Genomic DNA, 23,715 nt, shown 5'->3' on the forward strand with positions numbered 1-23,715 from the left:
AAAAATACAAAAAATTAGCCAGGCATGGTGGCACGTGCCTGCAGTCCCAGCTACTCAGGAGGCTGAGGTGAGAGAATTGCTTGAACCAGGAGGCAGAGGTTGCAGTGAGCTGAGATCACACCACTGCACTCCAGCCTGGGTGACAGAGTGAGATTCCGTCTCAAAAAAAAAAAAAAAAATTATCTTTACCAGAGACACCCACAGCCACCAGGGCCAGGGTGCAGTCACCTGAGCTTAGAGCCCTTGTCATCCCAAAGCCTCACTCTGTGCCCAGGCACCTGCCCCATGCCTAGCTCGGGAGGCCCCCATGGCTAACAGCCCAACCAGCTGCCTGCTCCCTTCTCATCTCTGCTTGACAAGCCAGGCTGGCTGAGTCACAGGCTCAGCTTCTCCCAACCCACGTGGGGTCTGGGTCTATGCCACGGGGATGAGCCGCCTGCCAGAGTGCCCACAAGACAGACCAAAAAGAGCCCATGAGCTTCACTGAGGATCAGACCTAAGAACATTCTGGAATCCCATGCTCCAGCTTGGAGCTCCCAGAAGGCCAGATGGCAGCAGACGGGTATGTAATTCTACCAGTGAGAAAACCAGGGCATCCACTGTGTTGGGGGTAACCTGTTTTGCCTAAGAATAGTAATATAATAATTATCATTGCTGTATGTTGTCATGGTTAATTATTGCTATTTATTATCATGGTTAATTCTTACAGCGGACAGCTTTGTCTGTTTTGGTCACTGCTATATCCCCAATGACTAGAACAGGACCTGGTACATAGTAGGTGCTCAGTGAGTTCTTCTGTGGAATAAATGCATAAACAACAACAATAATAGCTACTTCTGTTTGTCGAGCACATAACACAAGGAATTACGTATTTATTTTTGTGGGATTTTTACATTTGTCTGTCTCCACCACAGAGGCACGAATGACCGACTTTGTTTTTTGTTTCATTTTTTGAGATGGAGTTTCACTCTTGTCGCCCAGGCTGGAGTGCAATGGCATGTTCTCGGCTCACAGCAACCTCCACCTCTGGGGTTCAAGTGATTCTCCTATCTCAGCCTCCCAAGTAGCTGGGATTACAGGCATCCGCCACTGCACCCAGCTAATTTTTTTGTATTTTTAGTAGAAATGGGGTTTCACCATGTTGGCCAGGCTGGTCTCAAACCCCTGACCTCAGGTGATCTGCCTGCCTTGACCCCTAAAGTGCTGGGATTACAGGTGTGAGCCACTGCACCTGGCCAACTGGCTTTGTTTTTACAAGAATATTGTTCCTGTAAAAATTATATCCCCAGCACAGTGACCCATGTCTAGTAGGTGCTTGATAAGTGTTGTTGAATTAAGAGGCAGGTGCTGAGTATCATCTCATTTATTTTCACGCAGCCCAGGCAGGGTGGAAGCACCTGGGAGCATGTTTTTAGAAAGGAGAGATTGAGACTAGAGAGTGAAATGGTTTCTGAAGGTCATGCACTTTGTGAGACTCAGATTGGAGCCAGAATCTGAACCCTGTGCGCTTGTGGAAGCTGTGAGCTCCTTGCTGCTGGGTCCCACTCTCCAGCAGTAAAGAGAAAGAACAGAGTTGGGGGCCTTTGGGAAGGGATCCCAGGGCAGAGTGGGACTACTTCGGTACTTCCTCATCCTGCCCTGTGAACCCAAGTCACAAAGCTTTTTCCATGTGGTGTCCCATTTGGGGTTCATAGCAGCCACAGCAAAGCCCAGAGAGGTGGAGTAACTTGCTCAAGGTCACACAGCAAGTTGGGCACAGGTCTTCTGACTCTATGTCCAGTGCTCTTTCTCCTAAACCCCAAACTGTGGCTCAAACCTGGAGCCCTAATATAAGCAGGAACACATGTGGGTCAGGGAAGAAGGTTTGTATTTCAGCAGTGGGCTTTATTTTCCCTGGCAACCTGGCCCAACCCACCTAGTGGCAAATCCACGTTCCATACTTTGCTGTGTGACTTTGAGAACTGGCTTCCCCTCTCTGAGCCTCAATTTCCTCATCTCAAAACTGGGGATGATACTATCTACTTTGCAGGTGGTGATGAGAATCCCTGACTCCATGTCGGATAGAGCTGGATGTGCATTCTGGCTCTTCTGCTGTGTGACCCTGGGGAAGAAGCTTAGCTTCTCTGTGTCTCTGTTTCTTCTTCTTGCAAAGTGGGTTAATAAATACCTACCTTTTGGGGGGCACATGAGATTTAAGAGGGGATAGTGTGGGCACCATGCCCAACCTGGCACATAGTAAGTGTCCAGTAAAAGATAGTTCACGGGATCCTTTGTGACCACCGTGGGTGGCCTCACTCAGGATCCGGCAGGCACAGCCTGGTCCCTGCAGACCCAGCACTCTCACTCCTGGCTGCCCCCAGCCAGCTGGGGGGAAACCTGAGCCACCTTCCTCCTGGGCAGACGCTACCACTGCCGCTGCCACCTCTAAATGTAAGAAAGGTCAGAGCCTGGGGAAGCCAGGGCCGTGCCATGGAGGCAGCCGGCAGGAGAGGAAGGGAGGGGTGGCCGGCGACTGCCTGACTGCCCTCGTCTCTCCCGGGGAGGCCTGAACTGGCCTGGTCTGGGTGCAACCCCCCTGCCCAAGGCTTGGCCTCCCAACCCGGCAGAGCCGCCTCCCAGCCTGCCCCTGGGGAGGGGCCACCTGGTGTCAATTAAACCCCAGTCGCGCTCGGCCTGCACCACTCCAGGCGGCTGATTAGTGCCGCTGGCCTCTCCAGATGGGGAGCACTGTCTGAGAGGGGGCGACCACCACTATGCCAGGGTGAGGCCTTGCCGGAGCTGGTGAGTACCCAGGCGGGGGCTCAGCTCCCCAGGCAGGAGGACCTGGTGTGCCCGGGCTGGGCGTCGTGGGGTGGGGGCTCACTGTGGGGCTCATTTTCCTGCAGCGTTTCAGGGCCTCGCAGCATCCCTGACCCCTGCCACCTCAGCGTTACATGAAGGGTACCCAAGGGGACCACAGGCCAGCCCCGTGTCCTTCCCCTCAGGTCATACAGCCGCTGGGGCACCCGCAGACAATGTCAGGAGACCTGATGGGTGAATGAGGGAGCAGTCAGCACAGATGAAGCTTTCGGGTTTCGACTCTGCCCTCACCACCCCCAACAGAGCCAGTTCTCCCTGCTGGCCTGTCTGGGACTCTAAGGCCTGGTCCCTCCAACCTGCCAGCCCCAGAGTTCATGCTGTGGGTGGTACCATTGCTCGGCTGGCATGAGACCCCTGTGGGAAGCAGGCGTGGAGAAGCTGCTGTACTGAAGGCTCAGGGGGAGGCCATGCTCTTCAGAGTGCCACATGTCCTGGGGCACTGCTGAGGGCCAAGGAGGGCCCTGGCCACAATCCACAGATGCTTTTAGGGACACCAGTCCAGCCTGCACACCAGGCCACCCTGCACACTGAGCCATCTCCTGGCTCCCAGTGGGGAGTCGATCCCAGCAGGGACAGAGGAGGAGGTGGCTGCCTGCCCATGGGACAGATGTGGGCGGGAGGGACAGAGAGGGAAAACTCGCTGGTGCCTCCAGGAAGTGAGGGGACACATAACTCGTCCTTGAGCCTGCACTTGCTGTAAATGCTGAGCCTCAGCTCCCGGCTGGGAGAGGTTCCGTTATCCATGAGAGGGTCCCCCGTGGTGACAGATAGTGTTATTGCTTGGTGGTACCACCCGGTGGTCTGTGGCCACGGCCTGCTTGGGGTGGAGGCAAAGTGTGTTTGAGACAGGATGGCAGGGCCTGGTCTGGGGAGATGGGACATAGCTGAGTGTACGTCGTCCACATGCACGTGCTGTCTGGGGTGTGTTTACCCATGCATGTCCCTGTAGCCCATTCTGTCCAGCAGGGCATAGTGGCTGCTCTGTGTGTGTGTGTGTGTGTGTGTGTGTGTGTGTGTGTGTGGTGTGTGGTTGCATTTGATGCCAAAGCCATGCAGAGGAGGGCTCCATGACAGTGTCACAAAATCACTGCAGATGGCTCCTTCCAGTTCAGTCTATCTAGGGCGTGAGCGTTTCTCTAGAGCAGCAGCACCCGAGAGCTTCCTGGAGAGCCGGCTAGACACTCTCCAATTGTGCATCTTGGGGAGCTTCACTTGCTTTGTCTCCCAGATTCCTTTCCCAGCTGGCTAAGGCCAAGCCAGGCTGGTGGCCGGACCCGAGGACTGTTGAGTATAAGACAAGAGGAAAGGGATGGGGGCAACTGAACTGAAGCTCAGGTGTTTTCTGGGAAATATTGGATCTAGTTCGTTTCTGCTATGAATATTCATCGGAGGCCTCTGTGCTAGGGCCTAGGCCCAATGGTGAGGATCTGATAGCAAACCTAGAATGCATTCATTCATTCCAAAAATGTTTATCAAGAAACATCTAATGCTAGATGCTGAAATTACATGGTAGATCTCAGATCCATTTATTCCTATATTCCTTCCTTCACTCCACGGCATTTATTGAAGATCCACTATGAGTGAGCCCTATATTAGCTCTGACAGATCTGGGATATGGAAACCATGACCTCTTCCAATTTTCTCAGCTGTCTTTGCACACTATGCCTGGATCTAGTGGAAATCTAGATACCTAAGAAACAGCAGGATGTGGGACTTTTTTTGTAGCAAAGGATGAGGTCCCACTTAGCAATACCATGTAGAATGTCTCCAATGTCCACCCAGAATTAGTGGCTTTTACAAGAGGCCAGGGATTATGACTATCAGATACCCTCTTAGGCCTCGGGAGATAACCACACCAGAGCAAAATGAGCTTCATACGCCCATGGCTTAACTTCCTTTGCCAAAGGAAAGTATGATAATTTTGATAATTAATTACTAGGCATGCCCAAGGCACTTGCTTGGGTAATTTAACAAATACTAGAAGGTACCATTTATTATGCCATGAGCCAGGTGCTGTGTTTAGCATGTGAGATGATTCATCATTTTTGTTTTGTGTTTTTTTCTTGTTTTGTTGTTGTTTTGAGACAGGTTCTTAGCGCTGTTGCCAGACTGGAGTGCAGTGATGCAATCACGGCTCACTGTAGCCTCAACATGCCAGCCTCAAGTGATCCTCCCACCTCAGCCTCCCGAGTAGCTGGGATTACAGGTGCATGGCACCATGCCCAGCTAATTTTTGTATTTTTTGTAGAGATGGGGTTTCGCCGTGTTGCCCAGGCTGGTCTCTAACTCCTAGGCGCAAGTGATTGTCCTGCCTTGCCCTCCCAAAGTGCGGGGATTACATCTGTGAGCCACTGCACTGGCCTGAGATGATTAATCTTATTGAACTCTTGACCAGTGCTCAGATACTAGTTCTATTATTTTCCCATTTTACAGCTACAGAAACTGAGGCTAGGAGGGGCGGAATAACTTGCCCAAGGTCTTTGTGACTCCAAAGCGCACACTTTCAACCTCTAGGCCACGGCCCTCCTTGAGGAGTTCCAGTCTAGATGGGACAGAAGCAATTTTCTACAAAATTTGGATGAGGCAGTGTGAGGGAGGGTGTGTTCCCCATCAAGGGAGTGGGTGAGGCAGAAGGAAAGCACAACACACCGAAGGGCTTCTCAGTCTTTGCAGGCGCAGAGCGCTTTCATCTAAACAAAATCTTGTGGAAATTGATCAAAGCAGAGTATTGCAGGTTGAGCTATGATGGGGGTCTCACCAACTCCCTCAGCTCAGGCTCCCTCTCACCCCCTGTATGTGGCTGAATTCCTGAGGTGTACGGGCAGCTGACAAAGCATTTTGCTATGGAGTCAAGGCCAGCCGGGGTGAAGATGGCAGGTGAGGATAACTGGCAGGTAAGGAGAGAATGGCCTTGAAGGTTTAGAGAAGATCTGGGTATGAATTGAGAAACACAGATGTCTAAGTTAGGGGAAGATGAGACATTTATTTATTCATTCAACAAACATTCGCTATGCTCCTGCTATGTGCCAGGCACTGGTCTAGGATCTCCTGATGAAGTGGTAGGCATAGAAAAAAAAAGGGGGGCTGGTTTTTTGCATGTCTGTGTCAATCAGTCACTGACTTAGGCTGTTCCCAGTTGGGGAGGTGTGGATGGGGGGGCGTCGTCATCTCCCAGCAAGCCAGCTTCCCTACCTAAGGCAATTCCCAGCTGGGTCATTGCCCTCGCCTGGCAAAGACAGCATGATCGTCTGCTCCACTGCCCCTGAGTAGTTCCTTCAGTGGGGGAGACAGGTGAGGGGACAGATGAGGACAGCAAGGAAGGTGCATTGCTTGGATGGGGAAGCCCAGAAGGGGGTGCTAGACCCAGTGTGGGAAATTGAGAAAACTTGGCCAGGAAGAGCTTGGGCCCTGAGTTCAAATCCCAGCACTACCACTTGCCCGTTGTTGACCCTGAGCCAGTGACTTTGCTCTTAGAGGCTCTGTTTCCCTAAGTCTAGGATGTGTCAGCCACCAGGGCCTTCCTTCCAGATGGTTGCGAGGACTTGTGTGTAACTTGCATAGCCCAGTTCCTGCACGTAGTAATTATGGGGGCGATGAAGATGGTGGTGTTGGTGTGGGGGTATTGAGGCTGGGTTCCCAACGAAGCTAGGTCCCTTCCCACCAGACTCCAGAGGGACCTGGGAGGCCCTGAGAGGTGAGTCAGAAATGGCTGCTGGAGGAAGGTCCCGAATATTACCAGAACTTGGGGTCATTTGGGAGGAGGAAAGGATGGGATGTATGTGGGGAGGAGGACCTGGCTTAGGAGGGGCCCAGGGCTGAGCCGAGAGCTGGGGAGGGAGGGAAGCCTTGTAATTGACTGAGCAGGGCACCCCCACATCCTCTCCCTGCACCTCACGCCCAGAGCCCTGAGCCCTGGCCTAAGTAGACCACCTCCTTCTCCATGCCTCACGCCCTCATTCCATCTCATTCAGCAAATAGTTCTTGATCGTTGGGCTCTGAGGATGCACATGTGAATAAGACAGACAGGGCCCCTTTGCTTGGGGATCTCAAAGTTCATGATTGGGGGATACCAAAGACAGGGAAGAAAGAGAGACATCACCCAGGGGTCAGGAGAATGAGAGCATGTAGGTGTCCATTGAAATTTGGCTCTGTGTGGTTATTGGCAGCCCAGAAGGAGCAGTTTCTGGGCATCCGTGGGGCAGAGACCTGGTAGCAGAGTGAGCATACACTCTGTTCTCCACCACAGCTTGGCTGGGAAAGCAGGGATGCTGAACCCCTCAAAGTGGCTGTCTAATTTGAAGGACACGATGTGTGTGAGGCTCTGTGGGGGATGAATGTGTGGATGTCAGGAGTGTGAGTGTGTGTGCATATGTGTGAGAGGTGTGTGTGTGACAGATTGCATATGTGTGAGGGTATGTGTGAGAGCGAACACATGGGAGGGTGTGTGGGACGTCTGTGTATGAGAGTTTGTGTGCACGCGAAGGATTGCTGGGGAATGTGTGTGAGGTTGTGTGTGTGTGTGTGTGTGTGTACAGGTGTGCCTGTGTGAGGCATGTGCATGCAACAATGTGTTTAAGGGTGTGTGTGAGAGGCTATGTTGAGTGTGTACATATGAGGATGTGTGTGTAGTGTGTGAGGTGTGTGTGAGGGCTGTGTATGCAAAGATGTGTTTAAGGGTGTGTGAGAAGCTATGTTGAGAGTGTGCATGTGAGAGGGTGTATGTTTAGGGAGTATGTATGAGGGGGGTGTGTGTGAGGGTTGTGTGCATGCAAAGATGTATTTAGGGTATGTGTGAAAGTGTGCATGTGAGGGTGTATGTGTATGGAGCATGTGTGAAGATGTTTGTGTGAGAAGTTGGTGTCTGTGTTAGGGTGTGTGTATTTTATGGTGTGTCTATGGGTGTGGAAGGGTGTGTATAATGAGTCTACATGCATGTGAGAGGGTATGGCAGTGTGAGATGTGTGAGAATGCATGTGAGAGGTGTGTGCTTATGTGACTGTATGTGAGAGAGTGTAAATCTGTGAGTGTGATACACATCTATGTATTTTCACCGCTTATGGATTCTTAGAGCTAGGAGAGTCCAGGAGCTCACCGCACCTTCTTCACCCCACCCACGCCACCCACCCACCCCACATGTAGCACACATTTTCCCATTCATTATTACAGCTGCATTTTCCCATTCATTATTTCCTGAGACCCTCAGCAGCCCTATGAAGATGGCTCTATCCCATTGACAGATGTAGAAACTGAGGCCCATGAGCTCAGAAGGAGATGGTGTCAGTGTCTGAGTCACAGAGAATTGGTCTTTGGCCAGATAACAGCTTTGACTGTTCGTTACTATATTTCTTCTAACTTGAGTGCTTATGTACAAAACAAGATACCTATTCAAAGCCCACTAACAGTCATCGTGTTCTTTCTTTCCTCCTTTGCGTCTATTACTTTCCAGTATTCTTTTTTTATCCTGTACCTCCCCTGGGTTCCACTTCCCTTGCACTTCATTAGGAATAAATGAGACTGTAACTTTAACACATCCCTTGCCTCCCTCTGCCAAAAGCATTTTAAAGAATCACTTTTCAATTCAGAGGAAAATTCTTACAAGAAGGTTTAAATCAAAGTAAAGTTCATCATTAAAAAACAAACAGGAAAAAAATGGGTTCACAGTGCCCACCATGACTCCTCCAGAACAATGAATCATAAAGAGCCATTGAATACTTGCAAGGAAAAACAAAAGATCTTAAATAAAGACCAAATATTTTCATAGAATCAAACCCCAAACCAGAGAAAACAAATTGAATCTTCAGGAAGCTGGTAGTGCTGTTGGCCAGTAAAAGCCACAGATTTGGGAAACCAGATGTATTCTTCTACCCACTTTGCTCCTGTATTCTGAGCTCATGCCCCAAACCAACTTTCCTATTCATCACGGGCACTATTATACATATACCTAGTCCTCCAGGTGCCCATATGAGTATATAAGTGGTGACTATATTAAATTCTGATCCCACCAAGCAAAAATCCCCCGGGCGCTGACTCATTCCTGACGAAGAAGTTAGGTATGGATAGACTTGAGCCTTTGAGGAACTCTAGTGGCCATTAAAATCTGTGGCCTTTAGAGCATCTGAAAGATTTAGGTCACTCCTTCTAACCCTTCACACACACACACACACACACACACACACACACACACATACACACATCATCAACCACCCATGCATCCACACATGCATCCATTCTTGCACACATGCCAACCGTTCACCTACTCATGCATCCATCCATCCATTTATGCATGAAACCATCCATCCATCTATGCATCTGTCCATCCATCTATGCATCCATCCATGCATCCATCCATCTACCCATAGATACATGCCAACCATCCATCCATGCATGCATCCATCTATACATCCAGCCATCCAATCATCTATCCACCCATGCATCCATCCATCCACCCATCCAGCCATCCAACCATCTATCCACCCATGTATCCATCTATCTATCCATCTATGCATCCATGCATTCATCCATGCATCCATCCATCCATCCATGCTTGCATGCCAACCATCTATCCATACATACATTCATCTATCCATCCATCTGGCTAATCTTCCATGCATGCCATCCATCCATCTATCCATGTATCTACCTATCCTATTAGTCATTTGTCTGTCATCCACCTACCTAGTCATTCATCTGTCTATCCACCCACCTGTTCATCTACTCATCCATCCACTTGCAATAGTTTATCAGTCATCACTCATCCATTCACCATTAATTTATCCATTTATTAGTTTATCTGTCTATCCATTCATCTGTCTGTGATTGGGGTCCCCAAGAGCACTCCCAAGCTTGATGATTCTCTAAGAGGACTCAGGACTCAGCATACAGCTATACTCATGAATTTATTCCAGTGCAAGATACAAAGCAAAATCTGCAAAGGGAAAAGATGCATGGGGTAAAGTCCAGAGAATCCAAGAGCCAGCTTCCAAGAATCCTCTCCAAGTGGAGTCACACTGAACACACTTAATTCCTGAAGACAGAAGCTGTGACAACACGTGTGAAATGTTTTCTGCCAGGGAAGCTCATTACAGATTCTGCGCCTAAGGGTTTTTATGGGGGCGGGCCATGTAGGCATACTCTACCTAAAATGTACCCAAACTCCAGACTCCCAGTAGAAAAATGGATGATTAATTTAAACCACAGTGAGCTACTCTTATCAATTCTAGGAACTTTGGAAACCCTCCCAAAATCTGACTTCCCGGTTGTGAGCCAAGAGTCAGCCTTGCAAGGAGCGTTCTCAGGAGAGTTGTCTCAAGCCTGCTGTATTAAAGCTTTCCTTCGCTCCATCCTTAATCCGTCTTCCCACCCTCTCGTGCATTTATCCATCACCCATTCATGTATCCATCCATCCATTGTTCTGTCCATCCATCTGTCCACCTATCCATCTACTCATTTATTTCACCCAACATGCATTGAACATTTACTCTCATCCTGCCTTACTGGGCTCTGAGACTGCAGAAATGGATTAGATATTCACCACCCACTCCCACCAAGTTTCTCACATTCTGAGTGCCTTTTAAAAGAGCATCTCATTCCATCTCCTCCTCCATAGAGGGAGTAAGATATGTAGCAGAGAAGGGCCCCCCTGGGGCACATGTCTCTGGGATGAACCAAGGGTCAATGCTGAGCTGCAGGCCCTCAGCGAGCCCAGTATGGTCTGAGCTGAGTACAACCCAGCCATGGGCAGCCTTCACTCTGAGCAGCCATGCCCCTCACCCGTGTCCTCCCTCTTTTTCCTGTGGGGCTGCAAGACGACCATTCCAGCATCTCTGCTGGGACCTCAGCTGCCACCAAGGCAGCCTCAGGGAGTCTGTATGAGCTGAACCCAGTTGAGAGCAGAGGCTGGGAGGAAAATGTGTAGGAACTGTGTGTGTCTGAGTTAGCTCTGAAGAAAGAACAGACAGGGAAGGCAATAGAGTCACTCTTTTCTCTCTCTGTCTTTCCCTCCTTTGCCAGCTCTCTGAGCATCTCTCCAGTTCTGCCTCATCACTGTCACTCTAGCAATAATAATGACAGCCCCTCAGGTCACTGTCACTTCCACCTTCCATATCCCTGACCTCATTGATCCTGCAGCCTGCTCCATGAAGTGAGCAGGGCTAGAATGATCCTTTATTCTATTCAACATATCAGAGCTAGAGGCTCAGAGAGGCTAGGTGGCTTGTCCAAGGACACACAGAGCTAGGCCCTACCCTTAAGTCTCTGTATTCCCTAATCCAGAATGTTCTTTCTTGCAACATGATGAAGCCTCCCAAAAATCCCAGGCACTTCTCTACTTTGGATAACACATTTACCTTAATTTTTCTTCTATTCTCATGATCACGATGTAAGATGCGGAGACAGGAACATCAGGAGAGAGGGTTTTATGCCAGCAGATGTGGCATCTCTTTCCACAGTCTCTTGAAGAGGGAACCACGCTCATATTAATAATGGCTATCATTTAGCAGGCACCGATCAAGGTTGTAGGTGCTAGTTTGAGTACTCAGCACACCCTATCCTTACCTGTGGTGAAAGTACTGCACAGACGACTCAAAGGATGTTGTATCTACTCACTGTCCTGCAACCTGCCAGAATACAGGGGCCAGGTGAAGCACATGAAGCATTAACTGCAAATGGGCAAGAATTTGAGCAGTGAATGTAATCTGCAAAGTGGCAGGTGGGTCAGCATCTTTCAAACATGGGATGCTTTTTAAAATGTCTTTAAATTTTATAAATTTTTTTTGAGACAGGGTCTTGCTCTGTCACCCAGGCTGGAGTGCAGTGGCATGATCATGGCTCACTGCAGCCTCAGCCTCCCTGGGCACAGGTGATCCTCCCACCTCAGCCTCCCTAGTAGCTGAGACTATAGGCATGCTCCACCACACCTGGCAAATTTTTAAATTTTTTTTACAGACAGAGATTCCCCATGTTGCCCAGGCTGGTCCTAAACTACTGGGCTCAAACAATCTACCTGCCTCAGCTTCCCAAAGGGCTGGGATTATAGGTATGAGCTACCATATGGCCTCTGGCCATTTTTTGTTTTGTTTTGTTTTGTTTTGTTTGTTTTTTAATTGAGACAGGGTTTTGCTTGGTCACCCAGGCTAGAGTGCAGTGGCATGATCACAGCTCACTGCAACCTCAATCTCCTGGCCTCAAGCCATCCTAACACCTCAGCCTCCCAAGTAGTTGGGACTACAGGCACACATCACCATGCCCAGCTGACATGGGGTGCTTTTAAAGGATAACTATTCTCACAGACACCTCACCTTTACCAATGTTGCCATAAAATATTTCTATTATATTTTTTAAATGTATGCTGGCATAAAAGCAGATACAAGTTCTTCACTTTTATCTCATCTACTGCTATAAGACCAAAACAAATCTGCAAATTAAATATGATCACAATTACAAAACCAATAAAGTTCAAATTCAAAACATGTCTGCGGTGGGCACAGTGATGTTTTGCTGAGACAAAACTGCCACTCGCAATGTGAGTGTTGGACACACTGCCCAGACGGTTCTTTTTTCAAGAGCTCCATCAGCACGTCTCATTTTAAAAATGTATTTATCCCAGAGGGTTCTTTTGATTTTCCCCTGCCTCTGGGAGGACCTGATTTTCCACCTTCCCCTTCTCAGACTTCTGTGAAACTCCTGATCATACAGCACGGCATTCCATCCTTGAGCCTTCACCAGGCATGAAGAGGATCATTTCTGTATCATGTCTGTGGCATTTTCTTGTCATTGTGCAGTAATTAAAGTGAGACGACAGCTCAGCACAGTTGTCATTGTAAACACAAATGCAGAAGAGACACCAGAATCATGTGGCAATGTATGATGATAAGATAGTGATCGGTTAATTCAGGAAAGGATGTTGGTAATATCCTACAACTGAAAGCAATTACAGCATGATCATAGTGTATTGTGGACCCCCAGGGGACCCCATGTTCAGACACATCTCGCATTCATGGGGAACATGGGCTAGAATTGGGGAGCTGAATTAAGAGGTTATGATGGTATTTAGGCTTGATACCAGGAGGGCTTCAATGGCTAAAATGGGAAGGAAGGGCCAGGTGTGGTGGCTTATGCCTGTAATCCCAGGACTTTGGGAGGCCGAGGCAGGAGGATCACTTGAATCCAGGAGTTTGAGACCAGGCTGGGCAACATGGTGAAACCCTGTCTTTACAAAAAAACAAAATTTAGGAAAATTAGCCAGGTGTGGTGGCATGCACCAGCACTCCCAACTATTCAGGAGGCTAAGGTGGGAGGATTGCTTGGGCCCCAGGAGGTCAAGGTTGCAGTGAGCCATGATCACGCCACTGCACTCTAGCCTGGGTGACAGTGAGAACCCGTCTCAAAAAAAAATGGAAGGAAAAATGTGAGCCATGTATTGTATTAAAGAAAGACTAGACTAGGCAGTATTTGAGTTTTGATGGTGTTGCCCAGAGAACTGACACCAAGTTCCTTGAGCTTCCCAGGTCCTGGGGGTGACTTCAGAGATGAGGAAGGAAATCAGTAGCAGCTAAGCAAGGGAGAAACCTCAGCTGGTTTCCCTAAGCATACTGAGATCCTGGGCTTGCTTCCCTTTACTTGGTCTGAGCCTTGGTTCTTTCACTGGTTAAATGAGAATAAGACCTTTCCTGCACTTGGCAGAATGGACAAGTGAGTAAGGGCACACGCTGAGGAATCAGGCAGCCCATGATCTGAATTCTTGCTGTATGACTTGCTAGCTAGGAGACCTGGGAGTAGACACTGGACATATCTGGGACTGTGTTTCCTAGGCTGTAAAAGAGAAATAGCATTCACACCTTTCTATGGTTATTGTCAAAAGGGAATGTGATAGTTTTCAGGGGGCTTAGTCAGTGTCTGAAACTTTGTGATCACTCAGTAAATAATAACTGCTGTGTTACTGTTACCATCAACCTCATTCATACCATCAGTGATGATGTGTTACCATCATCGTCATTCCTTCATCAGCTTTCTCTATCCCTCCATCATTCTGGGTCCTGGCTTCCCTCAACATGTGAATCCTGCTTCTCTGCCTATGAAGACTTTGTCCAGTGCCTTAACGTCACAGCTCTTCTTTCTCTAACGCAGGTTCTCAATCTGTTTTATGCCATAGACTCCTTGGTAGTCTGGTGAAGCCTATAGACTCTTTTTCAGAATAATATTTTTATTTATTTCATTTTCTCTTCCAACTTCTTTTTTAGGTTCGGGGGTACGTGTGCAAGTTTGTTACATAGGTAAATCATATGTCACTGGGGTTTGGTGTACACATGATTTTGTCACCCAAGTAGTGAGCATAAGTACTGGACAGGTAGATTTTTTTTGAACCTCGCCCTCCTCCCACGCTTCACCCTCAAGTAAGGCTTGGTGTCTATTGTTCCCCTCTTTGTGCCCATGTGTACTCAATATTTAGCACCCACTTACAAGTGAGAGCATGTGGTATTTAGTTAATGGCCTCCAGCTGCACCCATGTTCCTGCAAAGGAGGTGATTTCATTCTTTTTTATGCCTGTGTAGTATTCCATGGTGTCTATGTACCACATTTTTTCTTTCCTTTTCTTTTTTCTTTTTTTTTTCGAGATAGGGTTTCACTCTGTTGCCCAGGTTGGAGTACAGTGTGGCAATCTCAGCTCACTGCAACCTCTGCCTCCTGGACTCAAGCAATCCTCCTGCCTCAGTCTCCTGAGTAGCTGGGATCACAGGTCCTTGAGCCACCATGCCCAGCTAATTTTTGTAGAGATGGAGTTTCACCATGTTGCCCAGTCTGGTCTTGAAATGAGTTCAAGCGATCCTCCTGCCTTGGCTTCCCAAAGTGCTGGGTTACAGGCATGAGCCACTGCTCCTGGCCCAAACCACATTTTCTTTATCCAGTCTACTGCTGGGCATCTATGTTGATTCCATGTCTTCGCTATTTTGAAAACAAATAATGTTTTTAAATGCATAAAACATAACATGTAGGATTGCGAAGGAAATAATTATACTGAAATATAGTTACCAAGTATTTATTTTAAAGAAACCAATGTAATATGGTAACATGTGTGTTTCTTTTTCTTTTTTTTTTTCTTGAAACAAAGTCTCACTCTGTTACCCAGGCTGGAGTGCAGTGGTGCGACCTCAGCTCACTGCAGCCTCCACCTCCTGGGTTCAAGCGATTCTCCTGCCTCAGCCTCCCAAGTAGCTGGGACTACAGGCGCCCACCACCACACTTGGCTAATTTTTGTGTTTTTAGTAGACGTTGGGTTTCGCCATGTTGACCAGGCTGCTCTCGAACTCCTGACCTCAGATGATCTACCCGCCTCGGCCTCCCAAAGTGTTTGGATTACAGGTGTCAGCCACTGCGCCCAGCCAACATGTGTGTTTCTTTATTAACACATTAACAAATGAGCTAGCTGTGAGCCTAACAGATTCTATAATTTTGAAGTAGTAATGAGCATAAACATTTCAAGATATTTGGAACAACTGTAAGGTGATATGAAAATATTTACAATTTCTTTTGTTGATAAAGTCACAGGTAGATAATACTACTGTGGCTATTGGTCTGTATTCATAATGAAAGCAAATGCTACATTCCAATTAGGTGTTAATGTAAAATAAAGATGTAATTATTTCCCATCCAGGTTCACAGCTCTTCTGAATTGTATCCCTAGACCCCTTGCCACAAATCGAATGGTGTTGTCTGCCTCATGCTACTGATTCCATTTAGTTAGACTTATTTCTATTTAAATGCTCAAAATTCTTATTTATTTATTTATTTTTTTGAGACAGAGTCTCTTTCTGTTGCCCAGGCTGGAGTGCAGTGGCACGAGATCTCAGCTTATTGCAACCTCCGCCTCCCGGGTTCAAGTGATTCTCTCACCTCAGCCTCCCAAGTAGCTGGGGCTACCAGCACCCGCCACCACACTTGGCTAATTTTTGTATTTTTAATGGAGACAGGGTTTCACCATATTGGCTAGGCTGGTCTCGAACTCCTGACCTTGTGATCCTCCTGCCTCAGCCTCCCAAAGTGCTGGGATTATACACGTGAGCTATTGCACCCGGCCTCAAAATTCTTTTTATCTACCAACATGCACATGGTGAAAAAAAGAATCAAATGAGAGAAAAACCCATACAACAGAAAGCAGTTTTCCCCCCACTTCTTGCTACTTTTATTCTGTTTCCCGGGGCTACCATTCTTCAGTTTTCTAGTTGTTTCCTCTGTGGTTATCTCCAAATCTCTAAGCACCGTGCTAAAACATGGTATTTATTAATTTACAGAACTTAGACCTTATCTGTTGACATTTCTTGCCCTGTCCTCCCAAAATAGGTTTATCACTGTTTTTAGTTCTACCTTGGTTACCTTGGCAACTCTAACAAATGTCTTTATGATTTCATTTCTTATTTCATCCACCAGAGTTATTATATTTTGACTCCACACTATTTCAGATGAGATGTTGGTGCTCCAACTTCCTTTTTCCTCCCCTTTTCTCTGCATTTCAAGATATTGACAACTGGCTGGGTGCGATGGCTCACACTTGAAATCCCAGCACTTTGGGAGGCCGAGGCAGGAGGATTGCTTGAGGTCAGGCATTTGAGACCAGCCTGGGCAACATGGCGAAATCCCATGTCTACAAAAAATACAAAAAAAATTTAGCCAGGCGTGGTGGTACATGCCCATAGTCCCAGCTATTCAGGAGGCGGGAGGATCACTTGAGCCTGGGAGGTGAAGGTTGCAGTGAGGTGAGATAGTGCCACTAGTGCCACTGAACTCCAGCCTGGATGACAGAGCCAGACCCTATCTCAAAAAAAAAAATGTTGACAACTTTCTTTTGATGCATAGATTCTGTACAATATAATTATAAGATCCTAGAAAGCAGGGACCTGGTTTGATTTCTCTTACATCTCAACTGGATCTAGTGGCACATAGTAGGTGTGCAGTAAATCTGTGTCCTGTGCTGTGCCCCTTAGCTGTACTATATGCCCCCTAACCTGGCTGCCTATCTGGAAAATGAGTCCCCAGCCACCACTATGGCCAGAGGAAGGAGTGGAGCTGATACAATGCATGCAAACCCATCCCCACTGACAGGCAAACGCATAGTCATGGGGGCCATTATTGCCCACAGTTATGCACTATAGAAATTCGCCTGGTCTTGGGGGTCTGCATTTCCCATTACAGCTTCAAGGAAGCTCCTTCAGGGAAAATATTAATGACTGTCTGAATCATTAGCTTCCCTCTCACCAGCATCACTAGATTTTCAGCCAGGCATAAAATGGTCCTAGAAAAGGAGACAGCAAGACCAGATGTCAGAAGGAGAAGGGCTTTTACTATCACTCCCGAGTTTCATGACTTGTTTCCCGCGTGCTCTTTCTGGTTCATAAAGAGAATCTATTTCCTATGGTTGAAATCTCCTGTGTGAGAGATCTTTCTAAAGCCTGCTCTCTTCACTCAAGCCTCTTTGATATCAATCCCAGGCTCCCAGTCCCTTGGGTTAAAGTCAAAATTCAAACTCAACCCAAGGCCCATTGTGACCAGGCCCTGGTCTCTAGCCAACCCTATGCCTTCCCAAGGCCCATTGTGACCAGACCCTGGTCTCTAGCCAACCCTATGCCTTCCAGCTTCACCTCCCATAATCCAGCCAAATATAACCACTTGCAATTCCGCCAGATCAGTAGACATCCTCTTACCCTTGCTGCTCCTCTACGTGGAAAGCTTTCCTCCCCAGCAGCATCCCTACTTGTCTTTCCTAACGTAGCATAGATAGCACTCTGCCAGTCTTCCCTGAGCCTCCTAGGTCCTTTGTCTTCACACAGCCTCTTGAACTCATCCCTATCACAATCCACATCATACTGAATTGAGATGATCTATTTACTTGATGGTCTCCGCCTCTAGAGTATAAATTCCTCGAAGGTGAAATTCATATGATATTCAACATTAGGTCACAACAATGCCTAACACAGTGCCTGGAAACTAGAAAGTGTTCAATAAAGATGTTTGTGATGAGTGTAGGAGTGGATAAATGTATGAGCAGATGGTGGATGGGGATGGTTGTTTGAATGCATGGATAGATGGATGAGTGGATGAGGGGATGGTTGGATAAAGAACTGGAAGGCTCCAATGGATACACAAATGGGTGAAAAGGTTACTGTTGGAAAGATGGAAGGTACATGTCCTTTGGTCCCTGATAAAGTGGGCAAGTGCCATCGAAACACATGTTATGGAGAACAATTGGCCCTATTGCACATAGTCCTGAGGTTAAGTTCACGCCCTAACTCTCCCCAGCAATCCAAGTAACCCATGGAGGATCTTTCACTCAAAAATGTCTCTGGGCTGGGCATAGTGGCTTATGTCTGTAATCCTAGCATTTTGGGAGACCCTGAGGGTAGATCAATTGAGCTCAGGAGTTTCAGATCACATGGGTAACATGCTCTCGAAATCTAGTCTCTACAAAATATACAAAAATTAGCCAGGTGTGGTGGCATGCACCTGTAATCCCAGCTACTCAGGGGGCTGAGGCTGGAGGATTGCTTGAGCCCAGAGGCTGAGGCTGTAGTGAGCTATGTTCATGCCACTGCACTCCAACCTGGGTGACAGAGCAAGACCTTGTCTCAAAAAAAAAAAAAAGTCTCTGAACCTTCCTGGAACTTGTACTTTCATGGAGCAGATTTGGAGCTCTGAATGTTACATGTGTATTATCAATTGTGTAAGTGGGCCTTTTTTTAAATTTCTTATTCATCACAAACATTTCCTAAGGCTATATTATGCTCCAGCAACTACAGCAGGTGCTAGAGATATGGAGATGAAAAATCACTGCCTTCCGGGAGCTTAGAGTCTGGGGGAAGTGGAGGATGTAAACGTGCACTCAGCTAATAACAACACAATGACAATAGCTGAGATCATTGCTGCCATTTATTAAGTTCTTACTAATAGGAGAATAGGACTTAGATGGAGAATGAAGAGCGAATGCCCCTGCTAGGAGAGAGTACAAGAGAAAAATAGCATATTCTATCATGTGAGGTAGGTCCTATTAGCTTCATTTCCTAAGTGTAGAAAGTGAAGCTCAGAGGCATTGAGTGAATAATTCAAGGTCACATAGCTGATAAGTGGCAGAGCCAGAACTCCACCTGTCTCCAAGACGCAGGTTTTAACCACTCCATGGCCTCTGACATAGCAGACAGCCAGACCATGAGAGAGGAATCAAGAGGGGTATAAAGCCATGTACCAGAGGAACATGGAGGAGAGAGAAATGGACTCTTCTTGGAGGAAAGGCAGAGACTTTACCCAGGAGGGGATAGCAGAGTTTAGGTGGGACGTTATGTGTACTCAAGAGTAGTTACTTATAAATTTAGAGAGGGGTTGTCTCATGGTCTCTGAAACTTCAAAGCCTGGTCTCCTGAGAGCTCTGACAGAAGTCAGGGCATGCATTTCCTTGCTAGATCACCTCACTCCATTTCCCAGAGGCTGCATTGCACCAAGCACAGGACCCAGCTTGGGATCACATAGACAAGCTGAAATCCCAGCTGGGGGTTCAGTGATAGAGCTCAGTGTCTGTGTTCTAATTTGAGATCTCCGAGCCTCAGTTTCCTCACCTGGAAAATGGGAGTCATGATTCCTACATTGTCTGATTGTTGTTAGTATGGGGATAGTGTACATCAGCCTGGCACTTAGAAGGGTCGGTAAAGCATGGGTCCTGGCCAGGGGCAGTGGCTTACACACTTTGGAATTTCAGCACTTTGGAAGGCCGAGGCAGGTGAATCACGAGGTCAGGAGTTTGAGACCAGCCTGACCAAGATGGTGAAACGCTGTCTCTATGAAAAATACAAAAAAATTAGCTGGGTGTGGTGGCAGCACCTGTAATCCCAGCTACTGGGGAGGCTGAGGCAGAGAATTGCTTAAACCTGGGAGGAGGAGTTAGCAGTGAGCTGAGATTGCACCACCATACTCTAGCCTGGGCAACAGAGAAAGACTCCATCTCAGGAAAAAAAAAAAAAAAAAAAAAAAGGAGTTAAAAAGAGTGGGTCCCTTCTCCTGGCTCCTGGACATAAGCAGCCTGCTCAGATCATCCTCACAAGCTGATCCCTTTGTGGATGGAGAATCCCTTTGAGAATCTGATAACAGTGGAAGCCTCTCTCTGCAGAAAAACACACATATACCCTGAATTGTTTCTCGTATCTTGCAGTGGAGATTTGCGGACCTCTGTGGGCCCAGGGTCAGACCTCCTGGCCTTAGGGCTAAAATTGAAGTCATGCAGTTGTTCACATTAACATTCGAATGATCTTGGATTTTGGACACCCAAGGGCAACAGGATAACCTGGTTTGAAAGCCTCTCTATGGACAAGCAAGAAAATGCTCCAAATTATCTGTGAATTGATTAAAAAAAAAACTCCACCACCATTTCCTATGTTTCTGGTACTGTGCTAAGCCATCTATATGTATTAGCATTTTTCCCACTTCTTCTTTTTCAAAACGTTTATTGTATATGTTTGAAACGTACAGCCACATTCAGTAGTGCAAACCTGTAATCCCAACACCATGGGAGGCTGAGGCAAGAGTATAGCTAAAGCCCAAGAGTTCAAGACCAACCTGGACAACATAGTGAGATCCCATCTCTACAAAGGTGAAAACTTAGCCGGGTGTGGCGTGCATCTGTATTCCCAGCTACTTGGGAGGCTGAGGTGGGAGGATCTTTTGAGCTCAAGAGGTCAAGGCTGCAGTGAGCTGTGATCGCACCATTGCACTCCAGCCTGGGGTGACACAGTGAGACCCTGTCTCAAAAATAATAGTTATTATCATTTAAAAATAAAGTGTACAGCATGATATTTTGATATATGGAGAGATACTGAAATAGTTGTGATAGTCAAGCAGATAAACACACCCATCATCTCACACAGTTACCCTTTCTTTTTCCTGTGGCAAGAGCACCTAAAATTTATTCTTCTAGCAAAAATCCCAAATACAGTACAATACAACACAATACAATACAATACAATATTATTAACTATAATCAGCATGTCATGCATTAGATCTCTAGACTTCATCCCACATATCTATCACTTTGTATCCTATGACCTACGTCTCCCTACTTCCTACCCCTTTCACCCCTGCTAATCACTTTTTTTTTCTCTATCTCTGTGTATTCTACTTTCTTTTTTAGACAGAGTTTCACTCATTGCCCAGGCTGGAGTGCAATGGCATGATCTCGGCTCACCGCAACCTCCACCTCCCGGGTTCAAGCGATTCTTCTGCCTCAGCCTCCCGAGTAGCTGGGATTACAGGCGTGTGCCACCACGCCCAGCTAATTTTGTATTTTTAGTAGAGACGGGGTTTCTCCGTGTTGGTCAGGCTGGTCTCAAACTCCTGACCTCAGGTGATCCACCCGCCTCGGCCTCCCAACGTGCTGGGATTACAGGCATGAGCCGCTGCGCCCAGCTAATTTTGTATTTTCAGTAGAGACGGGGTTTCTCCATGTTGGTCAGGCTGGTCTCAAACTCCTGACCTCAGGTGATCCCCCTGCCTCGGCCTCCCAACATGCCAGGATTACAGGCATGAGCCAGCTAATTTTGTATTTTTAGTAGAGACGGGGTTTCTCCGTGTTGGTCAGGCTGGTCTCGAACTCCTGACCTCAGGTGATCCCCCTGCCTCGGCCTCCCAACATGCTGGGATTACAGGCATGAGCCAGCTAATTTTGTATTTTTAGTAGAGACGGGGTTTCTCCGTATTGGTCAGGCTGGTCTCGAACTCCTGACCTGGTGATCCACCCGCCTCGGCCTCCCAACATGCCGGGATTACAGGCATGAGCCGCCGCGCCTGGATGTTTTCTACTTTCTTTTAGATTCCACATATAAATGAGATCATGGGGTATCTGTCTTTCTGTATCTGGCTCATTTCACTTACCATAACATCCTCTAGGTTCAACTGCATTAGTATCTTTGAACAGACAAGGCAATCCCCCCTATTATCCCCATTTTACAAACGAAGACCCTGAGGTTCAAAGAGGTGAAGTTACTCTCTCAGGGTCAATCACTAAGTGGCACAGCCAGGATTTGAAACTGGATCCATTTAATACCAGAAGTCATGGTCTTAAAGTGAGGGGATTTTACTTAGGGCCAGTTGTCACTCACACCCAGAGATAAATGTGGTAAGCTGGCTCATGGGGCTAGATCAGAAGTCACTGGATACAGTGAGACTCCCCAGTGAGATGATAGAGGTGGCTGTGATGATGCTGGCTGATGCTCCGTGCCCAGCCTTTGTACACATCATAGGGGTGGCTGCTGAGCTTCACCTCTTTGAGGCCATCACTCTCAATGTCCTTCAAGGTTTCCAGGGTAAGATACTCCATGTCTGTGATAAGTGTCACACTGCTTTTCTCACAGTGGCAGAGAAAGGTGAGACAAACTCATTAATGACGGCACATAGGCATCCCATAATTAGATGGCCAGTCTCATTCCTAGAATTCCAAGGCTGTCTAATAATAGGAGAACCAGTGGGCCGTAGAGTCATTGGTAACTGTTGCCCAAAGGCTTTGTCTTCTGGAAACGATGCTTCAGTGGGTTTTCTCCACTGTGACTTTGATGGGCAAAGAAGTACCAGGTTGATAGTCTGATGGCGATGTCCTCCCATGCACAAGGCCACAAGACCCCTGTAGTGGGTGATTTGGGTCCAGGGCCCCTCCTGGGAGCTTGGCTGCCAGCCACAGGGGTGTTCATCTGAACAATTAGCTACTGCCAATTAGAGTCTTGCTACTGGATGCTTTGTTCCCACTGTTGTCGACACCATGGGGATATAGGGGATGCTTCAAAGCAGAAAGACAGAGAAGAGGCAGCCCCCACCCATTCCAGGCTGCTCCTGCCCAGATATGCTCCAAGCCCAACGCTTCCTTAAGCCCGAAAGTGCTATGGGACACCAGACATGTGATTGGCATCTCTGGGTGCCCATGGTCCCACCTCTGAAATGTGATGGGCAGTCACAGTCCACTTTGCAGTTGGGATGTGAGATATTGACCGTCTTGGATAGGAAGTATATAAATTTCCTAGAGTTCCCTAACAAACTACCACAAACTAAGTGGCTCTGACAACAGAAATTTCTTCTTTCACGGTTCTGGAGGCCAGAAGTTCAAATCCAAGGTGTTAGCGGGGCAGATTCCTTCGGAGGGCCATGAGGAAGAATCTTTTCCAAGCATTCCTCTTTGCCTCCACAGCCTCAGGTGTTCCTTAACTTGTAGGGGACCTTCTCCCTGTGTCTCCACATCCTCCCCACTCTATGCATGTCTGTCTCTTCACACAGTGTCCTTGTTATAAGGACATATACCTTATATCATCATATGGAATTGGGGCCCAAGTGTGACATCATCTTAACTAGTGACATCTGCAGTGACCCTGTTCCCAACAAAGTCACACTCTGCATTCTGAAGTACTGGCGTGAGAACTTTAGCATATAAACTGGGGGCGGAGGGACAGAATTAAACCCATAACAAAAGGGGATTTCACAGCAATTCAGGAACGTGTAAGAATAGCCTTAGAATCTGCCATCCCTTCCTTAAGTGGTCAAGAGCTAGATAAGGAGAAAGAAGGATTGGAGAGGGAAGAGAATGCAATTATAAATGAATGTACAGGCTGGGCATGGTGGCTCACACTTGTAATCCCAGCACTTGGGAAGCCAAGGTTTGTTAGTCCATTCTCACGCTGCTATAAAGAACTGACTCCTACTTGATCATGGTGGATAAGCTTTTTGATGTGCTGTTGTAATCGGCTTGCCATTATTTTATTGAAGATTTTTGCATCTATGTTCATCATGGATATTGGCCTGTAGTTTTCTTTTCTTGTTGAGTCTCTGCCAGGTTTTGGTATTAGG

At 47.4% G+C, this 23,715-nt stretch overlaps 1 protein-coding gene across 3 annotated transcripts in view; it reads left to right on the forward strand.

The window, feature by feature from the left end:
• Positions 1-477: 477 nt before the first annotated feature.
• The window catches only part of NOS1 (nitric oxide synthase 1), a 231,872-nt gene continuing 208,634 nt past the window's right edge, over positions 478-23,715 (forward strand). For 2 of the 3 annotated variants that reach the window (XM_064379759.1, XM_064379761.1), the window contains exon 1: positions 478-562. The gene's annotated coding sequence lies outside the window, so the exon portion shown is untranslated. Of the gene's footprint in view, positions 563-2,695; positions 2,782-23,715 lie in introns of those variants that run through there. The other variant, XM_064379760.1, reaches the window with a different exon arrangement.

The sequence above is a fragment of the Aotus nancymaae genome, unplaced genomic scaffold (assembly GCF_030222135.1).
Source record: "Aotus nancymaae isolate 86718 unplaced genomic scaffold, 86718_ANA_hifiasm-v0.15.2.pri h1tg000021l, whole genome shotgun sequence".
Taxonomy (NCBI): domain Eukaryota; kingdom Metazoa; phylum Chordata; class Mammalia; order Primates; family Aotidae; genus Aotus; species Aotus nancymaae.